Raw genomic sequence first — 10,362 nt, 5'->3', positions numbered from 1 at the left:
GTCGGCAACAGAAACCAAAACATTGCATTAAAACAAGCGCTCAGTGCATAGTGCTGTGGAATGTGGAAAAAACCGCAAATTGGCGTTCATAAGAAGAAGAACAACACCAAAAATGCAACAGGAGCGTAATATGTAAGAAATTGTCCACGCAACCTGTAAGTACAGTTCAAAACTTTACTACTTAATAGGAAATACCAACCACCAGAACAGTTTGTAACCTATAGGCACAGTGACAAAAAATGTAAGTAAAATAGCTAACATATGTACATATTCCAGGCCATTAATGATGCCTTGCAGAAAATAAAGGCGAAACGCGTATGGCACTAAAATTGTGTTTTATTCAGGTGCTGTCAGACGGTCCATAAGTAAAAATTATCAATGAGGGTTGAGAGGTTTGCGCAATAATCTGGAGCTCTTATGAGGTACAATGATTGTGTTGGCCGGTGATTTTCGCCAAACACTGCTAGTCATACCAATATCAACAGCTGCCGTTGAAATAAACGCTTTCTTGAAGTCATCGACTTTATGGAGATACGTGAAAACTCTCAAGTTTACAACGAATATGCGAGTCGCATTACAAAATAACGAATCGGCGGAGGTGTTCTCCAAGTAATTATTAGACATTGGCAGTGGAATAATTCCGCTTGACCCTTCGATTGGCCTCATTCCGTGTCCACCTAATTTTCGTCAATTCACAACATCGAAAGAAGAACTGATCACAAAAGTGTTCCCGAGTTCTGCTGGAAATTACAAAGACCATGTATGGTTGAGCGAATGAGCCATTGTTGACAGCAAAAAATAAGGACGTAGACGAATTGAACATAAAAAATTTAAGTCAAATCGCTGGACGATTATATTCATTTACTTCGATTCATTCCATTATCGATCCAGATTGTGTCGTCAATCATCCATTTGAATTCCTTTTATACACTGAATTTGCCAGGAATTCCACCACACAATTTGCAGCACAAAGTTGGCTCGGTGATAATCATGTTACGCAGTCTGACCCAACCGAAACTATGCAATCGAACAATACTTGCTGTTAAGAGGCCGATAAACAACGTGACTGGAACATCGATAATCATAGGAAAGCTTAAAAAGCGATAGTGTTCTGATGCAAAGAATTCTACTTGCAGTTTCAATTGAAGCGTGTCCAGTTTTCTATTGCCTTGCATTCGCAGTGACGATTAATAAATCTCAATGGCAGTTATTGGGAGTGTGTGGAATAAACCTTGAATTGCCGCGTTTGCAGCGGGCAGCGCCACAGCTCCAGGAAGACAGCGTTCAGCGCCCCCTGTCAACGATGATTTGACCGGCCGCCCATCGCTAACCGACCCAGTTCGGTCGCAGACATCGAGAGCATCATTGTTGAGTAACAGAAAGACGATACTTAGCCTTCGCTCTACAAGTAGTAATAGTGTGTAAAAGTAATAAATAAGGTAAGAGAGAGGCGGAGGAAGAGATGGACAGAGAATGGAGGAGGAAATGGATGTAAACAAGGGAAAGAAGGATCTACATCTACATCTACATCCATACTCCGCAAGCCATCTGACGGTGTGTGGCGGAGGGTACCTTGAGTACCTCTATCGGTTCTCCCTTCTATTCCAGTCTCGTATTGTTCGTGGAAAGAAGGATTGTCGGTATGCCTCTGTGTGGGCTCTAATCTCTCTGATTTTAACCTCATGGTCTCTTCGTGAGGTATACGTAGGAGGGAGCAATATACTGCTTGACTCTTCGGTGAAGGTATGTTCTCGAAACTTTAACAAAAGCCCGTACCGAGCTACTGAGCGTCTCACCTGCAGAGTCTTCCACTGGAGTTTATCTATCATCTCCGTAAGGCTTTCGCGATTATTAAATGATCCTGTAACGAAGCGCGCTGCTCTCAGTTGGATCTTCTCTATCTCTTCTATCAACCCTATCTGGTACGGATCCTACACCGGTGAGCAGTATTCGCCGGCCGAAGTGGCCGTGCGGTTAAAGGCGCTGCAGTCTGGAACCGCAAGACCGCTACGGTCGCAGGTTCGAATCCTGCCTCGGGCATGGGTGTTTGTGATGTCCTTAGGTTAGTTAGGTTTAACTAGTTCTAAGTTCTAGGGGACTAATGACCTCAGCAGTTGAGTCCCATAGTGCTCAGAGCCATTTGAACCATTTTTTTTTTTTTGAGCAGTATTCAAGCAGTGGGCGAACAAGTGTACTGTACCCTACTTCCTTTGTTTTCGGATTGCATTTCCTTAGGATTCTTCCAATGAATCTCAGTCTGGCATCTGCTTTAGCGACGATCAACTTTATATGATCATTCCATTTTAAATCACACCTAATGCGTACTCCCAGATAATTTATGGCATTAACTGCTTCCAGTTGCTGACCTGCTATATTGTAGCTAAATGATAAGGGATCTTTCTTTCTATGGATATGGACAGAGACATGAGGTAGGAGGAAATGGATAGAGTTAGTGTGGAATAAGAGATATACAGGGAACGGGGGAACGGTGATGGATAGATATAGGGGGAAGGGAGGAGGAGATGGACAAAGGGATAGGAGGGGAGCACACCAATAGAGAGAAAGGGGGCGAAGGAAATTAGGGTGAATATCCGATTCCCATACATATTTAGTAATTGCGAAGCATTGCCGTGATCACTGGTCTGTAAATATTTATTTAGTGCCTTTGAGAGAATGCCTGCAGTGCACAGTAGCCAAGGAAATGAAGTCTCTGTTGTCGGAGTGGGTAGACTGTGTGCCATGACATAGTAATCTACCGATGAAGCTTACCTTGTATTTAATCGTAAAGCATCGACTGCGCACTAACCAGAGCAGCGCTGCAAAACGGCATCAAGAAGGCGTTGACACGCACGCCTATGGAAAGAGTTCAGTACCCCCTGCCAATGTTGATTTAACCACCCATGACTGGTCGGCCCAGATCGGTCGCAGACTTCGAGACCATCAGTACCGAGTAATAGGAAGACAATACTTAGCCTGTATTCGGCGAGTGGTAATAGTGTGTAAAAGTAATTGCATGTGGGAGGCACAGGAAGCACATCAATCCACCTCATACGTTACGTTTCTTTCGTTTTTGGTAATAAAGTGTTCTATTAATCAGGAAGTGTACAGATCATTTTGAATTCCTGCCACCAGCCATTGCAACTTCTCTGCTTCCTTGTTTGGGTCGGTGCTGACTCCTTCAGTAACCGACACAACAATGACGACTATGATCCTCTGGAGAGGTGAAAGTGTAACTGTACTCTCTTCCTCAAGCAATCTAATTTAGCGAGAAGAATGTCTTGTGTTCCAGCCTCAAATGTGACCAGCGAAAGAAATTTCAGTGTAGCATGGAAATTTATAAGTTGGCAGTGAATCTCCAAACTGTTTCCACATTTTCTTCATGGCATAAAACAAGTTACAATGAAGTCCCAAAGAAACCAATATAGGCATGCGTATTCAAATACAGAGATATGTAAACAGGATGCATACAGCGCTGCGGTCGGCAACGCCTATATAAAACAACAAGTGTCTGGCACACTTATTAGATCGGTTACTGTTGCTACAATGGCAGGTTATCAAGATTTAAGTGAGTTTGAACGTAATGTTATTGTCAGCGCACGAGCCATGGCTCACAGCATCTCCGAAGTAGCGATGAAGTGGAGATTTTCCCGTATGACCATTTCACGAGTGTACCATGAATATCAGGAATGCGGTAATACATCAGATCTCCCACATCGATGAGGCCGGAAAAGATATTGTAAAAACGGGACCATCGACGACTGAAGAGAATCGTTCAACGTGACCGAAGTGCAACCCGTCCGCAAGTTGCTGCAGACTTCAATGCTGGGCCATCAGCAAGTGTCAGCGTGCGGACCATTCAACGAAACGTCATCGATATGAGCTTCCAGAGACGAAGGCCTACTCGTGTACCCTTGATGACTGCACGACACAAAGCTTTACGCCTCGCCTGAGGCCGCGGTGGTCTCGCGGTTCTAGGCGCGCAGTCCGGAACCGTGCGACTGCTACGGTCGCAGGTTCGAATCCTGCCTCGGGCATGGATGTGTGTGATGTCCTTAGGTTAGTTAGGTTTAAGTAGTTCTAAGTTCTAGGGGACTAATGACCACAGCAGTTGAGTCCCATAGTGCTCAGAGCCATTTGAACCATTTGAACCTCGCCTGAGCCCGTCATCACCGACATTGGACTGTTGATGACTGGAAAAATGTTGCCTGGTCGGACGAATCTCGTTTCATATTGCATCGAGCAGATGGACATGTACAGGTATAGAGACAGCCTCATGAATCCACGGACCCTGCATGTCAGCAGGGGCTTTTCAAGCTGGTGGAGGTTCTGTAATGATGTGAGGCATGTGCAGTCTAGATACGACTCTGATGGGTAACACACGTACGTAAGCATCCTCTCTCATCACCTGCATCCATTAATGCCCATTGTGCTTTCCGATGGACATGGGCAATTCCAATAGGACAATGCGACACCCCACACGTCCCGAATTGCCACAGAGTGGCTCCAGGAACACTCTTCTAAGTTTAAATACTCTTGCTGGCCACCAAACTCCCCAGACATGAACATTATTGAGCATATCTGGGATGCCTTGCAACGTGCTGTTCAGAAGAGATCTCGACTCTCTCGTACTCTTACGGATTTATGGTCAGCCTTTCAGGATTCATGGCGTCAATTCCCTCCAGCACTACTTCAGACATTAGTCGAGTCCATGCAATGTGTTGCGACACTTCTGCGCAGTCGTGGGGGCCCTACACGATATTAGGCAGGTGTACCAGTTTCTTTGCCTCCTCAGTGTATGTCTACTGCGTGACCAAATTGATCTAAGTATTGTTCATCAGCTGGTGTATTTTGCCAGGAGCGACGCCAGCCCGCGGACAAGCGGAGCTGCTATTGAAACAATCGCAACAGCAGCGCGGCGATCGCACCAGACCGGGCTGCCTCTGCCCTTCCCTTCCCGCGGCGCCTCGTTCGACCATAGCCTGCCTCGAGCGTTTGAACTCGGCCAAGCCAATCCCGAGCGCGTCGGGCTTGCGCGAGTATGGTGCAAATGGCTCTGAGCACTATGGGACTTAACACCTGAGGACATCACAGACAGAATTCGAACCTGCGACCTTAGCGGTCGCTCAATTCCTGACTGAAGCGCCTAGAACCGCTCGGCCACACCTCCGGGCCGCGCGAGTATGAGCGAGAAAAATGCCCAATTTGCAGAACTCCAATGTGAACGTCCGCATCGTTGGAAACAATGGCGGCCGGTTATCGTGTGCTAATGTGTTACAGCGCACAGAAAATATCCCACTAAAATCATGCCATTTCGCTTGTAGTGCGAGCTGGAATTACTATATTTCTCTTAGAATGCGAGCCTGAAATTGTACTAAAATTACACCATTTTTCTTCCAATGGGCGGTGGTGAGTAAATAAAACGGACGAAAACATATTTTGTAGTGCTCTCTCCGCGATAACTAGAAACTAGCGTCGAATGCTGAAACGGCAATCAACCCAGCTAACTTAGAAAAGGGATGCAGCTGTTTGTCTTTGAATGCGCATGCTCTGATCTCACGTCATCCCTTCTGACACTATGAGTACTACGTTGCTCACAGCACCAGGTCAGTATTTTTCTCTTTTGAAATTGCGTGTAGTGTATTGTGCAAGTGTAGAGCATCGCGACTTTTTAAAGAACCCTTCATTGTTCTGACGACACTGAACGAGTGGCATAATGCGCAGACTGGAAGTTTGCACCCCCGGCTTTGGTTCCCACTCATACCAATAATTTTTTTTCATTTTATTTTATTCCTCGCAATGTTAAACTGTTAGTTGTAAAATATAAATAACATTTCAGTTTATAAACAAAAAATTAATACCATCGATTTAGTTATGATTATTAGTCTTGTAAGTGGAAATGCTACAGGCTAGATGGTGGTAAAACAAGCGAGTATGTGAGGTAATTTAGTATGAAATGTTTTCCGCGGATAAACTGCCAAAAAGGCCCTTTTGCAGTAGATCTGTAGAGAAAAAAGTGAGATTGAAAGAGTTAGGTAGATGTGCTTCAAAAGTAAATATAACGACAAAGGACGAGGCTCAATGATTAGGTTTATGTACCGCTGAAAATTTCGAAATACTAGCAAAATATTTTGATCAGCTTCTTAATTGTCCAGAAAAATCCATAAGCTAGAACACTCAAACACTCGCGAAAATCTAGAAGAGAGTTTACCCCCCAACTATCAAAGCAATTGAAGAAGTTATTAAAACCTTACAAAGCTAGAGTAGAAGACTCTATTGCAGCAAAACTTTGAAAATGATTACTACCAAAAATAAAAAATGAGCTAAAATTTATATTTGACAATAAATAGTATTATTGATTCTGAACAAAATATTTCAAAATAATAAAACTGAAACTAATAACATATTTTAGTCTCCCGTTATTACATGAAAGTATTTTAATTCACTTGATAGCTTCCAGTAACAGAAAAAAGTTTTGTTTTCATTTGACGTGAGAACCATAAACGAAGAGAAAACAGTAAAATCACAAAGCATGGGTCACGTGGAGAAACACCCAACTACGACCCAGATTCCTCTGTCGGTGTGCAAATCTGGCAGCTTGTGCGGACCAGAAAAACTTTCCTGGGTAGCATCTGGCTGCGCGCTACTACTGCTCTGACAACTAACAGCCACACTTCTACTAGCCACAACCAGGAGAAGGCACTGCTCATACGCGACTTCAGCTTTGTGCATTCATGTGAGCCCGCTGGCAATTGCTCAGATGAACCGAGTACCTTAATATCTACCCAATTCAGTGTGTTGGTTTTCTTGTTAACATCTCACATAATTTACTACCTGATGTTTTCTGCGTGGTCATAACTGTGCCATGAAGTGTACTATGCATATGATTATAGACTTTCCATTTGGCTTCCACATGTCCACACCTCAATATCTGACTTGCTGCCCAGAGGAAAATACACATTAATGACTTGCTTGTGGCATGCATAACTCCGTGTTACTAACCAACCTAAAAATATACTACTTGTAACAGCTATATTTATTAGTCTGCACATTAAGTAAATACTGATGTAGTGTCACGCAGTACGCTGGCCTCAGAAATCAGTAGAAATGTCTCCACTTCTACATCTATATCTACATTTATACTCCGGAAGCCACCAAACCGTATGTGGCAAAGGGCACTTTACGTGCCACTGTCATTACCTCCCTTTCCTGTTCCAGTCGCGTATGGTTCGCGGGAAGAACGACTGCCGGTAAGCCTCCGTGCGTGCTCGAATCTAATTTTACATTCGTGATCTCGTCGGGAGGTACAAGTAGGGCGAAGCAATATATTCGATACCTCATCCAGAAACGCATCCTCTCGAAACCTGGACAGCAAGCTACACTGCGATGCAGAGCGCCTCTCTTGCGGAGTCTGCCACTTGAGTGTATTAAACATCTCCGTAACGCTATCACGCTTACCAAATAACCCTCTGACGAAACGCGCCGCTCTTCTTTGGATCTTCTCTATCTCCTCTGTCAACCGGACCTGGTACGGATCCCACACTGATGAGCAATACTCAAGTATAGGTCGAACGAGTGTTTTGTAAGCCACCTCCTTTGTTGATGGACTTCATTTTCTAAGGACTCTCCCAATGAATCTCAACCTGACACCCACCTTACCAACAATTAATTTTATATGATCATTCCACTTCAAATCGTTCCGTACGCATACTCCCAGATATTTTACAGAAGTAACTGCTACCAGTGTTTGTTCCGCTATCATATAATCATACAATAAAGTATCCTTCTTTATATGTATTCGCAAAACATTATATTTATCTACGTTAAGGGTCAGTTGCCACTCCCTGCACCAAGTGCCTATCCGCTGCAGATCTTCCTGCATCCCGCTGCAATTTTCTTATGCTGCAACTTCTCTGTATACTACAGCATCATCCACGAAAAGCCGCATGAAACTTCCGACACTTATGCACACAACACTCTGTACTTATGAGAGGTGTTCGAAAGAAAAGGTGCGAAACAACACTGTGAGTATAACTGATCTTAATCACCATAGGCTTTAGCACAAGTAGACAAAAGATTCTCTGTTCCCAGAATTCCTGTTGCTGTCACACAAGCCAGTCCTCCACTGTGTCCTTCAGTTCATCATCTGAGTTGAAGCGCTTCCCTTTGAGATGTTTTTACAATGGACAAAAACACATGGAAGTCTCAGCGCGACATTTCCGTGCTCTAGAGCGGATGCTCAAGCTGCTACGTCCAGGCCATTTGCTCTTGATGGACTTGCATAGGCTACGGTATGTCTTACGGTACATGTCACTGTTAGTAGTTTATCCATGCTCCAGGATTTCGATGAGTATCGGACCGCGGTCGAAAAAGGTGGTGAGTATTACCTTGCCTGCTGAGAGCACAGCTTCGAATTTTTTAGGGAGAGGTGTCGACCCTACATTCGAGTTTCTAAATGTTTCACAGCGTTATCAAAAAGCGGCGTATGCAAATTTCAGGGGATTTGAGCGCTATGACATTCCACACCTTTTCATTTGAACATTTTTAATACTCGTACACTCGGAATAGCGCGCCAGGCAACGACTCCATAAGCAACACCTATTTGAAACAGTTGCCCAGGAAGCCAACTGTGCTCCTTACCCGAATTTTCAACCGCTGTCTTCTGCAGGGACACTTTCCTATGGCATGGAAGACGGTTCGAGTAGCACAACCCAACAGTTACCGGCCAATTAGCCTCTTGCCGACCCTTGCCAAGGTGCTCGAGAGAGTGCTGTTGAAGAGGCTCCATGACACGCTTACAGCCCATGATGTTATACGACCCGAACAATTCGGTTTCAAGGACAAGTTATCTGCCGAACTTCAACTTCTACGGATCACCGAACGGATACAAGAAGGATACAACAAGCAGCACTTAACGATTGGCGTATTCCTCGACATCGAAAAAGCTTACGAAAAAGTGTGACGGTCCAACCTTATCGTCAAACTGCATCGCACTACCCCTAATGCGGATTGTTACGTTGGACTCATAGTCAGCTTTCTGCAACACAGGAAACTGTATATCCGAGTCGACGATAAAAACTCCGAAATGAAACTGATCTCCGCAGGAATTCTGTAGGGCTCTGTCCTTTCGCCTCTGCTTTTCAACTTATATGTAAATGACATCCCAACAGTCCCCATTGTTACGGCGAGTTTTTATGCGGACGATACGGCCTTTCTGACAACTGGACGACACTTGGACCAGCTAATCGCTAGGATGCAACGGCAACTTGCTGTAATGGAACGCTGGGCGCTGCAAAATAAGATAACAATCAACCCGACGAAGACAGCAGCCGTTATGTTCACAAGGAGGAAACCAGTTCTGAACGACAGACTCCAAATAGCTGATCAATTTATCCTTTGGTCGGTCGCCGGGAGTGAAGTACCTTGGTGTCTACCTTGACAAAAAATTACTCTTTACACAGCATATTGACGACAAGAAGACGGCAGCCCAGAAGATGGCCAGGTCATTGATTCCATTCCTGAAGAGTCAAGATCTCAACGCTAAGGCTAAATTCCAATTGCGTAAGGCAACGGTGGAACCCACAATGTTATATGGCTCCACCTCGTGGGGAACTACATGCGTCTCCAACTACAACAAACTCAAACGCCGCAAAACATTTGCTATCGATGGATCTCAGGAGCTCCATGGTGGACAAGAAACGTCGACATCCGCACCGCACTCCACGAGACCATTGTACAAGAGAAGGTCCATGACAAGGCTCTACGAGGTTTTGACAAAATCGATGTCCTTAGGGACAAAGTTCAACAATTAGAATCGGTAGGAACGGTAAACCCCGCAAGATGGCACAAGTATCGAGTACCGAAATCAGTAACGTTTAACCCCCCCCCCCTCCCAATAGGCGATCTGTCATAAGGAAGCAGTCACCCACAACAGCCTAGACACCTCTCACCCTCCAGAGGAGATAGACATCACCAAACACAGCAGGCTAAAGGACCCATTGAGTGCCCGAACCTAATTTTTTTTTTCTTTATTGTGATTTCATTCACCTGCCCCATATGGGCAGGGGAGGGCTGTCAGTGGCACAATCCGCCGCTCTTCAGCCGAGTGACACAACAACTGAAACAAGAATAAAATGGTACATACAAAAGGCGATAAAAAAGGGGAACATAAAACAGAGTAAAGGGAGAAAATGGAGGTAAAAATACACTGACATGGAGACGTTCATGGGGTACAGTTAAAAAAGTCACCAGAAAGTTAAAAAACACAGTTGGCGATTCTTAAAACACAGAGAAGACACTGAATGCGCATGCACAGGTTAAAAGTCGGCCACAGTATTAAAAACACTCTGGAACAACACACTTAAA

The sequence above is a fragment of the Schistocerca nitens genome, chromosome 6, assembly GCF_023898315.1.
Source record: "Schistocerca nitens isolate TAMUIC-IGC-003100 chromosome 6, iqSchNite1.1, whole genome shotgun sequence".
In the NCBI taxonomy this organism is placed as follows: Eukaryota; Metazoa; Arthropoda; class Insecta; order Orthoptera; family Acrididae; genus Schistocerca; species Schistocerca nitens.
The sequence above is the reverse complement of the archived record's forward strand: the minus strand, read 5'-3'. Positions refer to the sequence as shown.